This window comes from Pinus tabuliformis, chromosome 5_1 (genome assembly GCF_031772625.1).
Source record: "Pinus tabuliformis cultivar Carrire ecotype Pingquan chromosome 5_1, CPIR1, whole genome shotgun sequence".
NCBI lineage: Eukaryota > Viridiplantae > Streptophyta > Pinopsida > Pinales > Pinaceae > Pinus > Pinus tabuliformis.
In genome coordinates this window covers 756845323-756864745 of record NC_142305.1, presented here as the reverse complement: position 1 = coordinate 756864745, position 19423 = coordinate 756845323, and the positions used below count along the sequence as shown (strand labels likewise).

Sequence of the window (19423 nt, the reverse complement as noted above, 5' to 3'; positions counted from 1 at the left end):
AAGAACTTTGGATATGGTTCTATCTTGACAGCTTTTGCCTTGGAAAAGATCCCGCTGATGTAGCTGTAGTATGTTTCACTTGGTTTACCTCCACCGCTGAGCCACAGATGCAGAGATGGGTTGACCTTATGGCCAGACATGCTGGTCAGTCCCAGGTTTCCTTTTCTAATACCTTTTTCTAGTGGTTCAACCATCAGGAGATGGTTTTTTCTGAGTATCCATATGTCGGTATGGATTTCCGGGGTGATCCAGATTTGGTACTGCCTGCTGGCAAGCAGTGGGGTGTCATCGGTAAATTCTCTGACCATATCTCTATTTATCGTTTCTCTTTATAATGTTCTTGTGCTTTCTTCTATCAGGACTAATAAAAACTCATGTGCTCATGCAGATGTTGGACCAGTTCGACCAATAGTACGCCTGAGAGTGCCAGCTGTCGCTCCAGTAGGAGAGGGTGTGGGAAGGGCTATCCTTCATGACCTTGATGTGGTCGAGACTCTTTCAACATTGCAGGATCAGGTCGAAGGCCTCACTCTTGGTATTCCGAATGTGAGGACCGACGAGCTGCCCCTGAGGTTGCAGCGACATACTACCGGCGTGCCGAGTCGGTGGACTAGGCTTTTATGCATGAATGCACAGGAGGTGACTTGTTATCACCAGCACCATTAGACTAGGGTGCCCCCTAGCGTTTTGAGTTTTGGGTCATTTGACCAATTTTGTCTTGGTTACAGAACATTATGTGTAAACCATAAACAGTCATATATACATATATATATATATTTGATTTTCGGAGTTTTATTTTGGTTAAGTTACATGATCCTGATGCAAATACTGATGAAATGCTTCTTTTTATAAATGTTGCAAATGTCTATCTAACACATATTTTTCCAATGAGTCTGTTAATGTGTTTAAGTTTCTGGAAATATGCTGATATTGAATAAAATCAAATTGTCTTTCCAAAATCTTGACCCTTAGGAACATGCGATAAATAGCTGGATTTCGGACGGAGTAGATACCAGTGAGTTGTAGTATGACGAGCTATGAGTCTAACCTGATGACAAGTCAGCTTATGCCATGTGTGATGGCATCAGAGAGAAGTTCTATCAACGCACTATATTCAGTGATGTTATTTGTTGACTGACCAATGCATACCCCTCTGAAACTTACTAACTCGCCGCTTGGATCAAAAATGGCCCAGGCTGCAGAAGATAGGTTCCGTGAACTACGACTCGCCGCGTCGGCATATCCAACAAAAGATTCCAATAGGTTCGACATCTGAAACAAATGTAAAAAGTGGATTATTTGACCAAAACAATTGCTCTTAGCGAAAACCAAAAACGTAACAAAAGCATATGGGTTACCACACTGAATCATGCGTAGTAACGCTTAAGGTACAACCCGTTACGGGGTTGCGCCAGTGGAATCCCGTCGTAATCCATTAACTCGTAGGCTCCTTTTGCTAATACATGCTTAACAATATAGGGGCCCATCCACAAAGAGTTGAACTTACCCGCTCCCAATTTATTGGATTCCTGGTCATAAAGTAAGACCGAGTCACCTTTCGAGAAGACACGGGGTTTGACATTTTTTTCGAACTGCGCCTTGACTTGTTTCTTATGGGCTTCGTTAGCCAAAGTGGCATCACGACGGGTTTCATCCAATTGGATTAGTTCCAAGAAATGAGCCTCCTCTTCTGAAGCTTCAGGGAGAAGGTTGACTGCGAGTTTGAGAGACGAGATTTCACACTGAATTGGTAAGATTGCTTCTAGACCATACACCAGTTGAGAAGGTGTAAACCCGGTTGCATTTCTTACCGATGTTCGGTATGCCCACAAGGCTGAGTATAGGATTAGGTGCCAACTCCTTTTGTGGACTCCAATCATCCTTTGCAGCATCTGTTTCAGGAGTTTGTTGATTGCTTCAACTTGTCCATTGGCCTGCGGGTAATATGGAGTAGAGCTGTCATGGGACAACCCTAATTTGGCAGCCAATTCGACCATCATGTGATTGCAAAAATGCGATCCATGATCTGTGACTATAGCCTGTGGAACGCCGAATCTGGCGACTACATGATTGAAAAAGAAAAGGGCAGTTGTTTCACTAGTGTTATCTAATGTAGGCATCACCTTGGCCCATTTGGTAAAATAGTCTACTGCGACTATGATATACCCATGCCCCCTGATCGAGGTGGGGTTACATGTCATGAAATCAGTGCCCCATTTGGCGAATGGCCCAACAACAACTATTTGTTGCAGAGGTGTGGGTGGTTTTCTGGTTTTGCTGTCGAAAATTTGACATGCATGGCAACTTCTGACTGTGGTTATGCAATCTTTGAACATTGTTGGCTAGAAGTATCCTGCTCGTAAAAAATTTTGCGTTGTAGCGTAACCATATTGATGCCCCCCACACGCACCTGAATGGCAATCATTCAAGACTTTTTCGGCCTCCTCGTGGGTGAGGCACCTCCTCGGAACTGTATCGACACCACGACGATAAAGTGTATCACCGACGATCATGTAGTCTTTTGATTGTTATCGAATACGTTTTTGTTCCGAGCGAGAGGTATTAGGCCTATATTTTTGGGTTTGGAGATAGATGATTATATCTCCATACCACGGATTGCTTGAAGATATCAGAAACAAAGATTCATCCACGATGGTTTCTTCGAATGTTTCATTGTTGGACGACGATGGGAGATCGCATAGTAATTCTGTGAAAACTAGGGATTTCTTTGATTTGGATTTTACAAATTCCAGATCAAACTCTTGAAGAATTGCTATCCATTTTGAATATTTTCCCCCCAGCAACTGTCGCAACAATATATAAGTCATGGGGTTGCAATCTGACAAAATGGTAGTTTTTCGAAAGAGGACATAGTGTCGAAATCTCTGTATCGCTTGAACAGCTGTGAGAGCCAGCTTTTCAACATAGGAATACTTGCTTTCTGTATCATTTAAGTTCCTACTCTAATAATATATAGGATTTTCAATTCCATTGTCTTCTTGAACTAAAACCATTGCGATGGTTGTATCCGCTGCAGCTAGATACAGGTTAAAGTCTTTTTGATAATCAGGAGCATACATTAATGATGCTTTCATTAGGGATTATTTTAAAGCATCAAAGGAAGCTTGCGCGACCTGATCCCAGATGAAGGGTACTTCTTTTTTCAATAGACGTGTATAACCTTTAGCAAGTTCGGCGTAATTTGGAATGAACCTCCTCAGAAATTTTGCTTTCCCTTGGAGTTTCTGAATCTGAAGAAAATTTGAAGGTGGAGGCAAATTTATGATTGCCTAAACCTTACATGGGTCGAGATGAATCCCGTCCTTTGAGACTACAAAGCCAAGCAAATGACCAGAACTGACACAGAACACACATTTGTGTGGGTTGAGTCGTATCTTGTAGTGTCGGCAACGTAGAAATATCACTCTCAAATGCTGCGGATGATCAGTCCGCTTTCGCGAATGAGCCGTGTTATCTCAAAATCAAGCCCTGATAGGCTGCTAGTCAGGTTGAATCTAAGTAACTATTTCAAACCTACTTTTGGCTGAGGCTTAGCCTCCTCAACCTGAGAGGGCTCTCTCAAAGGTTAATGATTTTGATAAAGATTAGAGGGCTAACTCTATGAAACAAGTGAAAAATATGAATGGTTGAACATGATCAGTAAACATCCATTGGGCTTATGGAGTCAACAACACCTCAATATAACAATGAACTCAACCTTACATGGAAGTTAGGGCATTCAGCATTTAAACATTTAGAACATAAACTCATATGGGACCACACAATTTATAAATGTATACAGGAAGTCAGAGCACATTCAGTGAATTCTGAGTGATTATACATCCATACCACTGTAAGAATTAAGAAAAGGACAACATCACATATTCTGAACATAAAAAATCCTTCATGAATCCTGAGAAGTAAAGTCAAGCATGTATTACTGAAAATGAGTCTTACATAGGCCAAATACAAGCTTTTCCATAAAATTTTCCAACCCTGATTACATTGTTGTTTCAACTATATATAGAGCTCTTATTCTAACTGATCGAGATTCCTCCTCAAGCATGAGGGGAATTCGAAAACTACTTCTAATGACACCTATTAACCCTTTAACTAACTAATAAATACAACTGACTACTAATTGACAACTCTAGAATCCTAAAACAATTAGGATTCTAATTCTAACTACTTAATAAATACAACAAAGTGTTGACTGGAGTTTTTAGAGATCTAAATCAACTATGACTCTAACTCCATATCAGCCTTGGTCTACAATCATTTTCGTTCTCTGACATCTGGTTCCCTTCTGGCTGTGGCTGTGATGGACCTTTAATGCTTCATGTTGCTCTTCAATATCACATGTTTTCCAATGTCCTGAAACATAGGAAACTATCCCTATTTTACTAGTCTTTGGTTTACCTCAAAATGTTCGAATCCAAAGAAGCATGTCCTTTATCCTTTAATTACCCAAAATAGAGCAGACTGCCACGTCCTTGATGTGCTGTCCACCGTTTTCATGTACCTGTGTGATGACAAAACCTTTCAAAAAGATTTGCCGCTTTGTCAATCATAATTGATCAACTGAATTGTAACATGCAGCTACAGCAGTTTCGTAGCGCACTACGAAACTGCTGTGTAATTTCAAAAACACAGTCTTCCTTTCATAGCTAAATGATCGCCACTGTTCATGGCTTAAGCACCTTACTCCCTTGATCATTTTGACAAGATTTGCTTGCAACTTTTCAAGAAACAGATATTTCTCCTGAGGAAAAGATGCAATGACACCGATAACACCATTCACTGTTCCAAATATAACTGTATGAATCTGGTCAATACCTCTTCTCCTCCTGCATCAGAACTTCCACTACCAGCCCAGTTAAACTCAAAATCCCTTTCACTATTTCCCTTCACTTCAGCGTTCATCCCCAAACAGGGATCAACTTCAGGGTCAGCACTTGAAGGTGTATTTGAACCAATTGATGACCTTTCTTTTATAACCTTTCTACTATTTGTAGTTTCTCCATTGGGCAAGTTGATACAAAGTGCATTATCATCCTATTCTTCCACTTGACAATTTGGTTTCTCTATCTGCATTTCTACATCACAGGATTCTTCATTACAGCTAGTTATGTTGGGATCTGAACTTGATGGTAAAACTTCTGGCAAACCATCAGCATGTCCAGACTTGGGACATGACAAACCTGGTATGCCAGGAAATGGTGGAAAAACGTTTAGCTGTGAAGTTTGAACATCTGCCTTCATCTTCCCGGTTGTGTCAGACAATGATCCGTTACCATTCAGTGTATTGATTGCCACACATTCTTCTACCCCTCCTTCAACATTTTGCACTGGAATATGTCTCGAATAAATGGATATAGGAACAGAGGCTTGATGCTCTCTAGAAAGGGAATTCATGCTGTTATCCAGTTCAGATAGCGGCTCATCTGAGTCCTGCTGTGCTGTATGGATTTCCCTGCAGGGCAGATTTGCATTTGATTCACCACTACCTTCGAGCATACTGGTCCCTGAGTCTGATGGTGGAATATGGATGTCACCCCCGAGGCATTCTCCGATTTAACTACTTTCATTTTAGCCTTCACACCAACATTATGCAACGATCCTTTCATCTTTTCCAACTTTGAATTATCAGGAATTTGACCATCTAATGAGTGTCTCTCCTTCTTATGAGACGTAAACTCCTGGAAAGTTCCTTTAACATTAACATCTAAGCCTGACTCATTAGTTGGAACTAAAACCGTCTGGCCAAATAGCTTGAGACTTGATGGTGAAATGCTTGTACTGGATGATTCCATATTTGTTTCCTGCAAGTTGATGTTATCATGTGTTTGAAGTGGTCCCAGTCTTGCATTGTATGGAGCAAATGCTGCGTTCTTCCGAGTTTCACCACCTAGATTGGAACCTGCACACAATCTGTCAGGTGCAGATGAAACTGCTGATAGTGACCTATTCTCCTCTTCATTTGTTGATGGACCAATTTGACTAGCAGTGCCTGCCTTCCAAGGATATGGATGGCTTGGCTTTCATTTAGGTCATGTATAAAAATCGCGGATCTCAAGTGTGCCTTTTAGCTGGGTGAAAAATCTAAGAAAACAGAGTATCCAGTGCAATGAGAATATCCCTGAAAACTGAGCTCAAGATTGTTTACAAGGAATAGTTTCAGACTGCTCCAAATTCGAAGAATAGAAGCAAAACCCACAAGAACATTTCCCTGATTGAACGACCAAAACCGCTAAGTAAAATACAACTGCAAACATGTGCCAGTACCAAGACACCTAACGACCTAATGATGAGGATAAGCGGTCGGATATGATAGACGAAGTGTATAGGCTGACAATTGTTGATTGATTTTGATGGATATGACAGCTATGAAAGAATGGCTATGGATTCAGACAAATCCCCAATTTCGTAGCGCAGCAGTGCAAAATATGAATTATGCGCTACGAAATCACCTAAAACATGTTGCGCTGCGAAACTGCTAAAAAGGATTTATGTGCTGCAAAACCACTTTAAAATGATTACAGGTGCTACGAAATCACCTAGACAATTTCGGCTTTGAAATGAGTTTGGACATATGATATCCATGTGAGATGTGAGACCAATGATAGACTTAAAACAGAGAATTGACCCCTTTATACATACCAACAATACTCTTAACAAGACTCCTATGACTTAGACACTAAAGTAAACAAAAAATTAAACCTAGACTAGCACTTAACCTTTACAATCAAACTGATGTGAACAATTTGTAAATTGTTTCTTAAGTGATAACAAGCCGGAAGGTCATCGAGATATGGTTGAATGATGTCTTTGATGTCATGGAAGGCACATTTCTTTGCCCTCTGAAATGTTGCCCCTGCGTTCTTTAAACCAAAGGGTAATTTGTGATATGCAAATGTGCCCCACGAACAAATAAATGCATTCTTTGATTGGTCCTGTGGGTGGATATTTATTTGATTATACCCAGAGAATCCATCCATAAATGAAAAGATTTCACATCCAGCGCATTCATCAATTATCTGGTTAATAAAGGGTGTAGGGTAGTTGTCTTTTGGACAAGCTTGATTTACATCCCTATAATCGACGCACACTCTAATCGTTCCTTGTTTTTTCATCACAGGAACAATGTTCGATACCCAATCGGTTAGAGGAACCGGGTAAATAAAACCAGCATGGAGAAGTTTCTCAACTTCTGCCTTAATGGCAGCGGCTTTCTTGGGGTGCACCTGTCGTAGTCGTTGTCGTACCGGTTTGACATCTGGATACATCTTTATTTCGTGTTCAACTATACTTGAGTCAATGCCTAGCCTTTCATCATATGACCATGTAAAGACATCTCTGAATTTGCGAAAAAGAGCGTTATATATTTCCAGTTCTGAAGGAGAACAAAATTTTCCAACATAAATATTCTCTACAACATCTGTTTTGGTTGAGATATTTATGGCGATAGTCTCTTCAATATTGGACAAGTTTCGCTCGGAATCCACCGTGTTTATAGTATTTGATAGGAAATCAAAAACTAAAGGATGATGAAGGTCATCAGGAGTATCTTCTTGACAATCCGGAAGATGGGAATGATGGTGGTAATCTTCCCATGGCGCCCCTTCAATTATCATTGACTAAACAATTCCTTCGTCGGTGTGATGCACTTGTGACCAAGGATCTAAAGGGGTGTCATATTCCTTAGACCTATCTATCCAAACGCTTGATGAGCGTTGATTTGGGTTTGCCTCCCATGCCAAAAACATTGATTGCTACAATATTTCTATTTGGCTTGGAGGTAATACCTGGAGATGATCCATGCTAATATCGTTTTCTGAGATCTTTTGAATAGAAGATATCATATTGTAGGATCCTATTGTTGCCACTTCCACCAGATTGATTGGAGGTGGTAGGGCAAAAGTCCCCATTAATATAGGGTCTTTTAGTAGGCCTACTCCGATATTTTGAAGCGAATGGGGGCTTCCATGGATCATTGGAATGCTTCCCGTAATTTGGGAACTATTGGGGAGAAATGTTTGTTGGTCGACGATTGTAATTCCTCCTTGAAAAGGAAATGCAATCTTCCTAAAGTAGGTCGACACAACCACAGCCATAGCATATATCCATGGTCTTCCTAGTAGGATGTTGTAATCGAGGTTTCCGTCGATTACTTCGACATCTATTTCTACTGTTTTTCCCCCTAGTTCAACTTGCAAGTTATTTAGAATACCATATGGGGTATATGTTCGTCCATCAAATTCTTTTAATGTCGTCGAAGATCGTGACAAGGTTGGAGATCCTAAAGTTTTCCAGCAACTCATTGACATAATACATGTAGATGCTCCCTCATCAATAATTGTTCGATGAACAGTTTTGTTGAGGGCTTTCACCTGAATGAGGAAAGCTAGTTGAGTTGGTAACTGAGGATCATATCCTTTGTGTTTAAAGGAAACAAGATTAGAATCCTTTGGGTCTATCCCACCTATAGCTGATAATAAAGCCTGCTTTTGGGATGGGCAATTTTGCAGTACCTCAAGTGTCGACATAGCGGATGGCGATTGGACCAGATCTTCCACTATATTATAATGCTGTCCTGCTCTGGCACGAGGATTAAATGTCGACTTGTGTACTACTCCCTTTGGCGGTTTTATTGTTAGCTCTGGAATGATGGGTGGTGCAACTTCTATCGAATTTGTTGTCAAACTACTAGGTTGATCTTTATCCTTGTTGTTCGACAGCTGTGGATTCCCGTAATCTTTATTCCTTGTCGATATCAAAGCATCATTTTGTTGTTTCGAAACCGACAACGTTAGCACTTGGGACAGGGAAGCATTTTCACTAGCAACCAGATTTGTTCCTGGATTTGGAAATGGATCAGTCAATACCATCGAGGTTTTTGAATTCTTGAAGAATTTTCTAAGCTCGGCTTTATATGGACAATCTCTTGTCCAATGATCCTCATCACATATTAAGCATGGACTTTTTGGTTTCCTATCTCCAGAAGGGTTTGCAGAAGAATTCTTAGGTGATGATTCCTTCTGTTTCTTCTTCTTCCCTTTGTTTTTCTTCTTGCCTCCTGGTTGCTTGGTTTCTTTGCCTTTATCAGTCGAGATGGCATTTACTTCCGAGGCGAGAAGTTCTTCTTTTGCATTTTGACTAGAAATCTTACGGGCCTTTTTAGATGTAGCCTTTTTCAATTTCGTGTCTGTCGTACCAATCACGCCATCGCCGGCATGAGAGTCATTGTTCGATTTAGGAGGAGGAGGGACGGAAAATTCTGGTCTGGGAGCATCAAGGATTTTATCGTAGAGCGTGCCAAACTGGGTATAAATCAAGTCTAAATATTGCGCACGAGCAATAACTTGCTCTTCAGTGACGACTCCTCCTTTTGCCACATCTTCTGTAATGGAAGGTAATAATGACTTAATAAACCATTCAACTAAAAGCTGATCAGGAACATACGTTTTTACCATTCTACGATGACATCGCCACTCATGAATATGATCGGATATGTGAGTGGCCATTGTTTGCTTGAAATTGTTAAGAAGTTCTGTTCCCGTTTCGTACCTTATCGGTAACTAAAAATGGGTTAAAAAGCTTGTGGCTAGGGCACTGAAGTTGTCAAACGAAGCTTTGGGTAACTCGATATACCATTTTGCTGTCGGACCAGTTAACGTCCTCTGAAAAAGGTGAAGCCTAATCAAATCATCGTTTAGGGTGTTTGATGAACACCACAGATGAAATGTCATCACATGATTCGACGGGTCTTCACCCGGATTTCCATTAAATTTAGGAATATCTGACGGAAGTTTATGCGGAATTGCTAGCCACCAAGGGGCGTAAGCAATTGGATCGTTCGTTAGCCGATTTAGATCTGGTAACTCTAAAGTTGCCATGAAGGGTAATTGTTGATTCAGGTTTGGCGAAGCATACCCAGGATAAGACGGAATTGCCTGGGTAGTTGGTCTTTGCATACCAGCATAATGCATTTGATGCTGGTAACTTTGGTAAGGTTGATGGGCATAACCATTGTAAAATGGTTGATTTGGACCGTTTTGAATATACGCCTGCCCATTATTTGCAAAGATTTGTTGCTCAGATCCTTGGTATACTTGTTGGAATTGTGATTGTTGGTATTGCACCAGCCATGGTTGCGAAGCCATGTGCTGTTGTCCAATACTGACCATTTGACCAAGATGAGGGGTAATTGTACCCGTTTGGGCCTGTGTCATTCCACTAGTTGGAAATTGTGGTTGAGTCGTAGGGACAAGAGGCTATTGCATTACAACCTGAGAAACCTGAGGTTGGCATACAACAGGCAATGCTTGTACTTGCGACACCGTCACAATAGCCGGCGTAGTTGGTATATTTGACATAGGTAAACATTGTTGCATTGAATATACAACTCTTGGTTGTTGAGGCAGTATTGGCACCCAACCGCTAGATGTAAATCCAGCATAACCTGAATTTTGTTGTGAAATCTCGTATGGTTGTCCTCCCGGAGGAGACAATGAAAGGGTATATTGCCCCCCATACGGCGGTAATCCGGTACTTAAAGGAATTGTTTGTCCTTGAGGACCGGACTACCCAAATTGACACCCTGAAGGATCAATTTGCTAAGACTCAACATAAGAGTTCCAAGATACTATTCCGGATGAACAAACAGGAACGGACCATACTGTCGAAATAGCCCCTGAGTGGGCCCCTTCTAGCAACTGAGAGCTAGTTGGGACATATGGTATGCCGGCGAACATTGTTGGGCTGACAGCAGGAAGTTCTGCTGTCACTGTGTCGGATGACAGAGTCCTAGATGTCGACGGTTGTTCAGACATTTCTAGTCTATCCAAAAGATTGCCTAGCGATTCTACAGGAGCTTCTGATGATGGTAGACTAATTTCTGATGAAGAAGGATATAGAGTGATCCCGACTCCAAATCGCGATGGAGTACTAGATGGAGGATCCTCCACAATCTCTTCTATAGCAATCAGACCAGGTGGAAGAGGTAGACTGTCAGGTCCGTAAAATATTTCTGGTGCCGAAGAAGGTATAGAATCTGCAGCGACAGATGTTTAGGGAATAACACCTTCCGAATCAGCTATAGATGGAGTTGGTTCAGTAATACAAGTGTTTACCTTCACACTAGGATCAGTTCTACTATCCTTTGGTGGCTGCTGAACTTCTTCTGTAAAGGCAGGGATACCAGAAATGTTTGGAGTAACCGGAGTCTTCGAAGGTGTTGGAACACTTGTTCTAACTTTACCAGGGGATTTGGAACCGGTTAAACGAGTTCGCTTTGTCCGTAACAGTTTCAATTCTAGAGACAAAGACGGTTGACTCGTAAGCCTCCGTGAACGATGGGGTTCCAATTGACTTTCTTCCACGATTGCGGATTACTCGATCAACTAAAAATAAAGGGGAAATATGTTTTCGAATTAAATGAATTTTAGACACTTTGACACAACTTGTTTTTTCAATTTTTAAGAGTCGAGAAAAAACAAAAGATGACTCTAGTCGCCTTCGATTTTTAATGAGCCTGAAGTGACAAGTGCTCAGATGGACCTTTTCCTTTAAGGAGTCTGAAAAGGAATGAAAGAGACTGCTCTGGAAATCTAGACAAAGGGATTACCAAACCAATCGCAAAACTGCAGAATACTTTTTACGGTACGGCAGTCAATCTTCCTGAATGATGTGTTCAGTGCATTGTGATCGATAGGGCGGCAGACACGGCTTCCTATGGATAAAGGATAAAGCCTATTGTGGTCTCCCAATATATATTCGACGGTACGTGGGAGCACAAGTCCGTACTGACACTTATCGTCTCAAAGTGGAGGAATCACCCAACCATCAATGAAAACAACAGTTACCAGGCTTTACGACGCCGGAATACGTCTCTAGCCTAGACTTCTAAATGTTGTGCATTAGGTTCCAAAGCGTTTTTAGATTCATTAAATTTATTTTACAGTTGATCTTGCTTAAGAAATTTGCCTTTCAAGTTCACCACGTGATGTAGATGTACAATTCCTAAAATGCAATCTAAGATGATAAACAATCATTTAATCTTCTTTCTGCAATGAAAATCCTAGCTACTAAGGAAAGAGAGATGACATTCTTTCAACATAGAGCAGAGATCACACACTATATGCACTGTCCTAAATCAAACCAACAAACAGTCTAAATGCAAATGCACATGCATGTATTTTTTTCAGCCTTCTTAATGTGTGAATGATAAAAAGAAAGCTAAGCGCAAATCTGAATTATTTTTCAAAGCGACATTACTAGCAAGTTTTCTTTTCAAGACAAAATGAGGACAATGACGACACTTTGTGATTTGGAACTGAAAACTTGCTTTCGAAACTTGAAAAACTACTAATTCAAATCAAATACAAGAGTAACAGTGTAATTGACTATCAAGAACAATCAGATTCTCTTCTATGACTGAAAACGACACTTGCGACACTTTCAAATCAAGAAACGACAGTTCAATTACGCTAGTTCTTTGTAAAGGAGAACTGAAAATGGCTCAAAATACATAAAAACATTTACAGTTCTTTGCACAATGGAGGCGGAATAATGGCAAAGAAGGGGGTTTCAACAGAGGTGTACTGAGTAGAGGCAGAAAAACTCCTGAATAGAGATGAAAAGAGTGAACACAGAAACCAAAATCTAGGGCAGGAGAGGCCTTGTCTGATGAGCGCACCTATAACACAGGGAAAAAGAGATGTAGTGCACCTACTACACTCGGGAAGTGCGATGCATCCAGAATCCAAAGAAGAGACAGTGCGATGGTCCAGGGACGAGACTTCAACTGGGTTCCGGGTCACAGTTTGCAGCTCAGTTCAGGGATTTAGGCTGAGCAAGTGGTAATTAGTAAATCAATCACAGGGGTAGATCTAAAGAGGTTACTAGAGCCACCACAAGGGCAATTAGAGAGCTTGTAAATTGATTGTTCAGTTCATAAACAAAACCCAGAGATAGACTGAAGCAGCATTGATCTACTTTGCACTTGCATAGCAAATGCAGTTCGAAGGCTAGCTGGCTTGACTTCAGGCTCCGTCTGTAAGTTTATAAAGCAAACAAATGTAGATAAACAAACAATCTATTCGCTCCCCAGTGGAGTCTCCATTTTGTTATCGGGAAATCTAGTGTCTATGCAGAGCTGCTTGTCCCACTAAGGCTGGTAGCTACCTTAGAAACAAACAAACTAAAACCACTTTCGTTTTCCTTTATGAGAAATATATAAGAGGGGAATAAAGGAGACCAACCTCTGTCTTGCGCTTGGTTACTTGCTTGATTCCTCTCCCTTCTGATAGATCTTTGCCACTCGCTACCTCATCTACCCAGCTTCAAAGAGCACCTGTAGAATCAAAGCAGCATAACACTATCCAAGAACATAGATCTATTATCATAAACAATATAGGACCAGATATATATTGACCACACAAATGCATATATCATCAATCATACAAGAATGTGGAGGAAAACTTGAATAGCTTTCTTAATAATCAAGAATAGCAAAGAGGATTACAACCAATTGTTCTGACCCTGCATCATCCTCTCAGCAAGAAAGCCCTTCTTCACCTCGTGAAAAGCTTAGATCACCCAACACTATGATGTTACACCAAGAAACCAGCAGCACTTCCTTACAAGATACAAAATTCCAACCTCTGGATCTCTAGGATGAGGGATCCATATATAGATGTTTGCAAGGGGGGTGAGTTAGCTTTTGAGATTTGATTAGTGTCCTCTCTCTGATAGTTCTTGATTCCACTTGGAGATTGATGATCTCTTACTCATCCCTGGGCGAATGTAGAGAGGCAAGTGTCACAGGAGAAGTTTCTGGAAGATTCCATGATCCTCCACCTTGCAGATTGACCCTGCCATTTGTCCATTCTCGCCCATCGCACCCCATAGAAGGGCTTTTCAAGATGCATCGCACCTCCCGTGTGTATTTAGGTGGGATGCAGTGCACTTTGACCATGGAGCAGGTGAGATGGTCTAGTTTTGACCAGTTCTGAGCAGTTTTTCATGGAGAACTTTTGGGAGAAGATGTAATCAGTTGACCTTGTTCTTTTAGAGGTTGGAACAACACTTTTAGGGACTTAAGAGCCCTTGGTTTATGGACATTTATGATTGGGGTTGCAGTGCCCAAAAATGTCTATAACACTATCCCTTAGTCCCAAAAAATGTGAGTTCTTGATGACTACAGGGATTGTTCTAGGTCATTCAATATCCAGCAAGGACTCTAGATGGACCCAAACAAAATAGCCATCATCCAAAGGGTCCCACCTTTGTAAATATAGAGAAATGTCAGAAATTTTCTAGGTTTAGCTGGATACTATCAGAGGTTTATAAAGGACTTCAACAAGTTAGCTTCTCCTTTATTTGGGTTGTTGGCCAAAGACTTTGAGTTCGTATCGTCAAAAAGATGTTAAGAGGCCCTGGACACCCTGAAGGACAAGTTGACCACTGCACCTATTCTAGAAGGCCAAAATTGGGCCCTTCCTTTTCATATACATGCTGATGCCTCACACAAAGCCATAGGAGCAGCTCTAGGCCAGATAGATGACAAATTGCCTTATGCCATTTACTTTATCAGTAAGAATCTATCAAAGGCCGAACTGAACTACACAGTGACCGAAAAGGAGCTCCTGGTTGTTGTGCATTCATTGAACAAATTTAGGCATTACATTACAAGTTATCAAACATTTGTACATACTCACCATGCTACAATTAAATATTTAATGAATAAACCTAATGTGAATGCCCTGATAATTAGATGGTTACTTTTATTACAACAGTTTGATCTAAATATTGTTGACAAGCCTCATAAGGAAAATGTTTTTGTAGATTTTTTGTCCATTTAAACTTTTCCTACACGGGAGGAAGGAATGGTTGATTATTAGTTACCGGATGAACACTTATTCACCATTTCAGTTCTCTCTCCATGGTTTTCTGACATAGAAAACTATTTGGTGCTTGCACAGTTCCCACAGAATTTGTCCTCCAAATAGAAAAGCAAGATTGTGAGGAAGAGTGCCCCATTCACTTGGATTGGGGGAAACCTCTTCAAACTAGGCCCAGATCAAATTCTGAGTAGATGTGTTAATGAGGAGGAAGTATTTGACATCCTTTTGGCCTGTTATGATGGACCTTGTGGAGGTCACTTTGCAGCCAAGAGGACAACATTAAAGGTGTTACAAACTGGTTATTATTGGCCCACTCTTCATTAGGATGTGAGAATATATATTAGTCAATGTGATCGGTGCCAAAGGATGGGAAAGCCTACTCCATGGGATGAAATGCCTCTGCAACCTCAAGTGACTTTCAAGCCATTTGACAAGTGGGGCATGGATTTCATTAGACCTATTGGCCCTCCTTCCAAGAAAAAGTAGTACATCATTGTGTGCACTGACTATTTAACCAAGTGGGTTGAAACCAAGGCAATCAAGGCAGCAACAGAGGAGAAGGTGGCTGAGTTCTTAAGGAAAATGTATTTTACAAGTTTGGGTACCCTAGAGAACTAGTCACTGATGAAGGTAGCGATTTTACATCCAACATGATTGAAGACTTGTTAAGCCAGCACAAGATCGAGCAGAGAACCTCCACTCCCTATCACCCACAAGCTAATGGACAAGTGGAGGTGACCAATAGAGCGTTGGAAGGCATTCTGACCAAAGTGGTTAGCAGCAGCAGAAAATATTGGGTAGATAGATTAGTTGAGGCCACTTGGGCCTACAATCTAGAAGACCACCACTAGATTCACACCCTATGAGTTGGTCTTTGGGAAGAAGGCCCTACTATCCATTTAATTTGAGTACAATACATTGAGGATGGTAGCCCAACTAGATCGAGATCTTAGTAGTGCACAAAATGAGAGATTGCTCCAACTGAATGGGTTAGATGAGTTCAAAATGCATGCCCTCCTTTACATGGAGGTGACTCAAATTTGGAGGAAGATATGGCATGAAAAGAACATCAAGGATAAGCAATTTCAAGAAGGTGATTGGACTTTTTTATATGATTCTAGATATAAATACTTTAAGGGCAAGTTAAGGACTAGATGGTTAGGGCCTTATGCCATAGAGAAATGTCATGATAATCGTTCAATGCATATTAGAACCATAGACGCAGAGGCTATTCCTTTACTTGTTAATGGGCACAGATTGAAGTTTTAGAAGAAGCCACTGTCAAAGCAAGATTTCATTAATGGTATCAGAAAAACAGTGATGGTGGTAGAGTAATTCTCAGCTCCTACCTCATCAAGTCACTAAGAGAGAAAAAATAAAAAAATAAAAAAGAAAAATAAGAGAAAAATAAGGAGACTCAAGCGAAAACCTCCATGAGGCACTTGAGTCCCATTGTTGGGTTGAAAACATCTTGAGGAGGCCCAATGGTGTGAAAAAAAAAAAAAAGAGAGAAATAAAAAGATCCCGAGGTGAAAACCTCTTTTGAGGTGCCAAGGGCAAGTAGCTAGGATGAAAACCTCTTGGAGGCAGATTAGTTAATTTCAAAAAAAAAAAAGAGAGAGAGAGAAAAGAAAACTTTGAAAATATTGTTTGCAGGTTAGCAAGAGGAGGATTAGAGAAACAAGAGAGAATCAAAATGGACCTATCCAACTCATTTTTTTATTTCTCCATTCATTATCCTTCATCATTCCATCATTCCCTCCACTTTTTCCACTCATTTACCTCAGTTTGCAAGGGTTATGTGTTTTCTACAGGATTCCCTATAAAACTACAGGATTCCCAGAAAAACTGAATTACTGTGGCTTGGGAATCCTAAAGGAAGTAACCCTAAAGCAAGTGAATGACCTACCCATGTCAAAAAAAAAAAAAAAATCTACTTAACCATCTCATCACCATACCTCTCTCCACCATGATCACCCCTGCATTCATCAAAAAAGTCAGTTTCAAAAAAAAAAATTTACAGCTTTTAAAGAAAAAAACAGATAAAAGAGGATGAAGACAGAGAACAAGGGGACAACACCTTAAGGTTATTTTCCTCATTCACAAATACCTATACCCCTTCTCTACCCATGCCAACCATCCTTAGGCTCCAGTAGTGGAAAATGATTAAAAATTTTGAGGGAGAAGCAACTATAAGACATCCTGTAGGAAATCATGTAGCAACCTATCCCACAAAACAAAAATCGCAGGTTGTAGTTGGCTTCAAGCATGGAGATCCAGAGGTAGAATAAGCTCCTCTAGAGCCTAGCAGCAGCATCAGGATCATTAGCATCAACATCCAAGTACCTGCACATCAAAGAAAATCATCAGAGGGCAATAAGAAAAAGGAGAAAAGAACATGCAGCAAACACACAACAAAGACTTCATTCTTCAACAAACAGCATCAAGGCATCATTACCATAGGTAATTATCTCGCTTCCACTCTCTCATTAGCATAATATGATCAAACATGTAAAAGTTTTGAAAGAGTTGTTTTATAAGCAAAAGGTGGCCAGTTAACTTGGCCACCTTTGCTCAGTCAACGAGGAGAAGACAGTTACTCCTTACACACATGGCAATAGTCAAGTCAAGGAAAAGAAGAGATGAGGTCAAAAGTAGTTAAGCTACGGATGCCCGAAGTGGGATTTGATTATGAGGTGAGGAGAATGATGATGTGGTAGTGGGACCAATAGTCCAAAAATGGATACTCGTACCTTGGCTACCAGTACAACACCCCACTCAAATCACCCAAATGAGGAAATAAACGTTGATCCCCATGCATAGAACTATTCACATTCTCCAACCTACACACTAGAAAAGTCACTCTCAGCCCTCAAGCAGTCTACAAGAAAGGAAGAATTCTTTTTTTTCCTACGCAAGACCACCTACAGGATCCTACAGGAAATCCTACAGGATCCTCCAGGATATAGTCCAACACCTACAAGATTGGCAGTGAGCAGGTTTAAAAAGGAAAAATAGGGGTTGGCTTCATCAAGCCATGATAAGGAGGTAGGCTCTATGTTTCCCCACATTTTTCCAAGTGAAAAAAGAATAAAAAAAAAAAAAGAAAAAACCATCTAGTTTGTTGGAAATGATCACAGCATAAGGGAATTGCATACACAGAATTTTCATTTAAATTTCCCCATTCAGTAAATTTTGTATCAGACATATACACCTCTCCATCCATCAGAGAAAATGATAGGGGGATTTAATAGGAGGGAACCCATAAACACAGTGAGGATTCATCAGCACCCTCTTGTGCTAGAGATATTCACAACGCACAATTTAATGGGTTTCTTTGAGAAATTGAGGGGGTATGATGATGAAGTAGCCAGAGATTTTGCTCTCTCCCTCATTCCACTAACTAGGACTTGTTGGGTGTGGAGCCTGATTATCTTCTGTATTCAAAGGTATCACTACATTGGACCCCAGTTCGTAATGGGGTGGCAACGTCGCCCGTAAAATATTCAGTGCAAGGGGGTCCAGGGGGGAGCAGTTACGACCTTTGGGAGCCCCCCCCCTGGTGGGGGGATCACGGGCAGCACCCTAAAAGCTAAAAATAGATGTAAATTTGCCCTGTAAAATGTTGTAATTTTGTAGTGAATTTGGGCCATTCATTAGGTGGAGATCTAACGATAGAAGTTATGTTTAATGTAAGGTTTTTTTGCCTAGAAGACAACCCCTCGCTATATATGAGGGAATTGTATCGTGTCTATGTAGATCTGTATTTTGAGTGAGGAAGAGAGACGAGATTGAGAGTGAAGAGGGAATTACAACAGATTTGTTGTAGGTTATATCTCTTCAGTTTGTTGGATAATATATAAGGATGGAATGGTTGTTTCTCCGTGGATGTAGCCCAAACTAGGTGAATCACGTATACCTGTGTCTCTCTTGTTTTATGCATTTTCTGTGCTTATATTTCTGCAATATTTTATATGTTCCATTGCTCTGTAATATATAATTTTCTAATAACCGGTATCAGAGACGAAGGTCTATTTGGTTGATAAACTCACAAGAGAGAAGGGCTCCTGGTTCGAGTGGGAGCAATGGCGGAAGATGGTAGGTTTAGGGTCGAAAAATTTAACGGCCAAAACTACCAGCTGTGGAAGATGTAGATGCAAGATTATCTATATCAGAGAGATCTGTACCAACTATTGAGTGGAAAGGCAAAGAAGTCGACGAGTATGACAGACACAGAATGGGATATTCTCAACCAAAAGGCACTTGGAACAATACGGCTGTGCCTAGCGCATCCGTAGTGTTTAATATTTCAAAGGAAATGACGGTAGAGGGTTTAATGTCGACATTGGCCAAACTATATGAAAAACCCTCGGCCTCAATTAGGGTATTTCTTATGAAGCGTTTATTTAATATGAAAATGTCAAAAGATGGATCTATTGATGATCATTTAAATGAATTTAATATAGTTACCAGTCAGTTAAGTTCTGTAGGGGTAACTTTTGATGATGAAGTTAGGG

The 19423-nt window shown here is 40.6% G+C and overlaps 1 pseudogene; it reads right to left on the bottom strand.

Moving 5' to 3' along the window:
- Positions 1 to 5055: 5055 nt before the first annotated feature.
- The window catches only part of LOC149167148 (uncharacterized), a 46320-nt pseudogene continuing 31952 nt past the window's right edge, over positions 5056 to 19423 (bottom strand).